This window comes from Pinus tabuliformis, chromosome 1_1 (genome assembly GCF_031772625.1).
Source record: "Pinus tabuliformis cultivar Carrire ecotype Pingquan chromosome 1_1, CPIR1, whole genome shotgun sequence".
NCBI classification, from domain to species: Eukaryota; Viridiplantae; Streptophyta; class Pinopsida; order Pinales; family Pinaceae; genus Pinus; species Pinus tabuliformis.
In genome coordinates, this window is record NC_142297.1 from 87443050 (window position 1) to 87447585 (window position 4536).

The 4536-nt window shown below is 42.0% G+C and overlaps 1 pseudogene; it reads right to left on the bottom strand.

The window, feature by feature from the left end:
- Positions 1-798: 798 nt before the first annotated feature.
- On the bottom strand, positions 799-1987 carry LOC149211765 (putative protein phosphatase 2C 53 pseudogene; annotated as a pseudogene).
- Positions 1988-4536: the final 2549 nt, after the last annotated feature.

The following is a 4536-nucleotide window of genomic DNA, read 5'->3' on the forward strand; positions in this document are numbered from 1 at the left end:
AGGTACTTGGATTTCTCTATGGCTGAAGTGGGTTCCACTTCTGTAGCCATGGTAATCCTGTACAACCATTTATGATGAAGGTATCGAGCCATTTGATCCTTCCATTCATGATAGTTGTACGGTGTTAGGATCGATGCTTTGGGAAACTCCATTTTTCTGTCAATCTTCGATCTCCAAGCTGTAATACTTGCAAAATAAAGTACTGGTGCGCCTTTTATATAGCAACCTGTGGGCTCTGATACCATGTAAATGTGTTAGAAAACCTGCACAGATGAATCTAGCTAGTAAAGGTTGAACACACAGCTTTGCAGAGCAAAAACACTAAAAGAAAATCGAAAGAAGAAAAGAATGATTCAATTGAAAATTATGTTACAATGCTCATGATATAGCATTACTGGGTGAAGATCCCAAGGTAATGACTATAGTGGTGATCAATGAGAAGACTCAACACCTACAACAAGTTCCGGAGATAACTAGTCAGTTGTGGAGTTAAAGAAGGAGAAAATCAAGGAGTAAATCAAGGAGTAAATCATGCAAAAGGAATTTTGCATGCAATCCCATGCTCTAACTAAAAGTCCGCATGTAGATGTGTAGTAGTTCCAACATGCAAAAGGAATCTTGCATGCAGTCACATGCTCTAACTAAGAGTCATGTAGGTGTGTAGTAGTTCCAACATCACTACTTAGGCTCAAAATATAGGTTCTGTTTGTTTTAAAGTCCAACTCCCATGTTGGTAAGATGGTTGCCATTCAAGGCCTATTTTGATGGCTACCATCATTCATCTCATCCAGACTAATTCTATTTCTTGCAAAAATGTCCTAGTTGCACTATCATCACACTAATATCATCTTGAGATTTTCTGGTTACTGCCACCTCTACAAGCTTTTTGCAAGCACCTATAGGGCCACCTCCTAATGGTGTAACATCAACCTGCTTCTCGAAACAGAAAGGCGTGGCAATATCTACTGCTTCTTGATTACTAACAACGTCCCACAACCCATCAGACGCCAAAATTAAGAATTCGCAATCATCTGTTATTTTAATCTTTCTGGTCTCTGGTTCAGCCGTTATCCATTCTTTGACGTGCGAATCTCCTATTGCCCTAGATACAGCCATAGATCCCTGAACTCGCCAAACTCCGTGGTGGAGGTACACAATTCCACCCAAATTCTCTTTCCGTTGTCGCTCATCCTCCCGTTCAGCTCGATGATCACATGTAAGGGCTTCAGAGGCACCGCTTTTGCTAATAACTGTACGGCAATCCCCAGCATTGGAAACCACCAAGTTACCATCTATAATCAGAGCAATTACACAAGCAGTGCCGCCACCGACTTGCTGCTTCAAAAAGTCTTTATCTGTTTTGAAGTACCCAGCTCTAACAGCATGTTCAAGAATGTTCTCTGTTTCATCTTCCATCCCAACCATAGCATCCACAATATTCTGCCCAATATTTTCAGAAGCGAAAGCTGCAGCTTTCTGACTGCTATGACCATCAAAGACACCAAAGAAAGCATGTTTGGAATCACCGAGAAGATTGACAATGGCCTTAGGTGTCCTCCATGAATTCTCGCCGACCCCTTTTGCTTGAAACCGCATAATGAACACCCTCTACGTTGACATTCATTGCCTGCTCCGCTGCAGAGAACAACGCATTTAGGCTTGGAAACTGAAGTGGAATATCCAACCTCTTCGGGCGTTTCCTCTTTAGAGAAGGCAAAGGGCGGTTACCGGCAATCGAACCATTTTCACAAAGAGAGACAGCCCTCGCTACCGGGCTCTTCCCGCTCTTGCTCCAAAGCAGATTCTCGTCTCTGTTAGTCAGCACAGGGCTCAGCTCAGACACCACAAAGCTTTCCTTGATGCCGCTGGTAGTGGGGGTTTGGAAACCACGATCCCAAGGGGAACCTGCTAATAATTCAATATCATAATTTTGTATAGAAGGGGACCTGCAGGAGCCCCGTACAAAGGAGGAGTTCCCTGCTAACATGTTCACAATCTGCGGATTCTTCAGCTACTCTTGATTATGATAGCGAACCTTGTTGTTCCCTTCGAAAACCACCCGATAATGATGCTATGCAACAGTAAATAAATTCCCCCACTTTTCACCGCTCGGCTGTTACAATTCAATTGAATGTCTCGTTCGGAGATCATTACACGTGGTTACGTGGAATCATAGGCGATTTATATTGCATTCAATAGTGAAAATGACCGGATTTATATTTCAATAAGGCTGGAAATAGGAATTGTTTTTTATCACGCTATCGATGGTGCATGTAAGCAGGCATTTAATACCCTATAACAGACTCGTTAACTCTTGCCATGATGCCCATGCTACTAATGCCATTACGAGTGCAGCGATGTTGGTGCCATAGTCGTTGCTGTCAAGCTGTCAATGCGGCTTCGATCACGTAGGGTAGGTGGGGAGTCGGGACCACCTTGAAGTATCAGGGAACAATAATAAGAAGGTGGACGCTATAAAGGAATACTAAAGCTTTTAGTGCCAAATAGACCGTGGATGGGTGGGTATCCCGGCGGACTTCCAACCACACGTGCAAAGGGAGCTGAGTTGTACTGTACACTGTTCTAAATTCAAGGGCGATATATATTTATTTATTTAATTTAGATGTCTATATCAAGGACAATGATGTAATTACATTAAGATTACTGTGATTAAATAAGAAATGAAAGAAGAAAGCCCATTAGATTATAAATAAATAAATTTAAATATTATTAAATAATAATAATACTTATTTTATAAATTTATAATTTATAAAGTTATATATGGGCTGGTATAATAATGATAGGGAAAAGTTATTAAAAATAGAGATGTGTACTTCTACAATTTGTGTGTTGGCTTGGGTGTAGCTGTTAAGCGGTGAATATCGAAAACCACCGATAATGATGCTCTGCAACAGTAAATAAATTCCCCCACTTTTCACCACTCGGTTGTTACAATCCAATTGAATGTCTCGTTCGGAGATCATTACACGTGGTTACGTGGAATCATAGGCGATTTATATTGCATTCAATAGTGAAAATGAAATTCGTGATCAAACTGCTTGCAGTAAAGGACATGAGATCCTAGTTGGGTTTGTGCACTCACGAGCATAATGTCCTTGTTAACCATAATTATAACAAGTTATCTCTCTGCGACCTCAGTGAGGTCCCAATCTTCTTCTCCGAACTTGTTTTTGAAATCCTCCATGCATTTTGGCCTGTACCCTATAGGCTGGGGTCCATTCCATCATTAAGTCGTAACTCCAACACGTTCTCTCACCATGTCCTACTAATAAAAAAAAATTACAATATAACTGTTGTGAGGTCTGAGTATACTTCTGTAATAGATGGTAGTTATCTGTTGCATGTTTCCCTCCCACCTGGAAAATCACGCACCAGAGCGCAGGCATGGCATTTTGTTTCCGGTTTGGACTTCCACTTTTAATGGCATCAGGCCTCCTCCTGCTAGATAGTCCGTGAAGACCGGACAATGGTCTTTTTCATGTGCGTGGCTTTTACATTTAATACACCATGCCTTCGGCTGTACCCTTGATCTAGGCATTCTTCCTTGCTTCAAGATTTTTACTTCCAAACTTAAGTTCTGAAGTTGCGTGTGGAGTTGTTGAACTCCCAAACCTAGGTCCAGAATTTGTGTCGCGTACAACCTCATAGCTGTCTCTAGTGCCTCGGCCTGGGTTGAGATCTTCTGTTGTGACAGAACCATCCTTAGATGGGGTGTTAACAATGCCACAAACCATGCGCAATTTTGTCTGCCGGTCAACATCATATTAGCTTCACGAATAGTACTTTTTAATATTTGGTCCAGATCCCACGAGGTTTCACTGGGCAGCATTGCTATTTCCTTGAACCCAATGATCGATTGGTTCTCAGACTTTGGTCGGCCAAACTCTTTATTGAGCGCATCCTGTATAGCTTCTAGTGCTTCATTCAGATGCTCGATTGAGTGTTTTATGTAACATGTTAGCATGCAGTCTTGGAGTGCACTGACCAGTGTAGCCTTTTTGATGTTTTCATCCTTTATACCTTGTGCGTCCTAAACAGAGTTTATCACAAACTAGAACTAGCTTGGATCTTCATTCCCTATACCTTGAAAGGTCAGTAACTTGACTCCAGCTGCCATCCTTGTTCTTGGAGGTGGTGGAAGAGGTGGTGAGGGTTGCGGTGGTGTGGGCAGATGCGACGTGGGTGATGGGGGTGATGGCATAGATGGGGGTGGTACCAGCGGAAGGCATTCTGTAATCAACCGGACTACACTTCTGGGCGAGAACCTAGTGAAATCTTCCTCGTTTTCCCTCGAGATAGAAATCAGAGGACTGTTCCCTGCTCCTCCCATTCCTCAGTAACCTCTTCCACTCCGTGTTACCCCAGACATTAATGTATGCACATAATTTATTTTTCACATAACAACATCTTAATCTAAGTGTTTAAAGACTTGATGTACCGACCCCATAGTCCTTGGAGAAATTTTCTTTCCGCTTCAATGTAGCTTATAGTGGTATCTATTGCGAATTTAGTGAT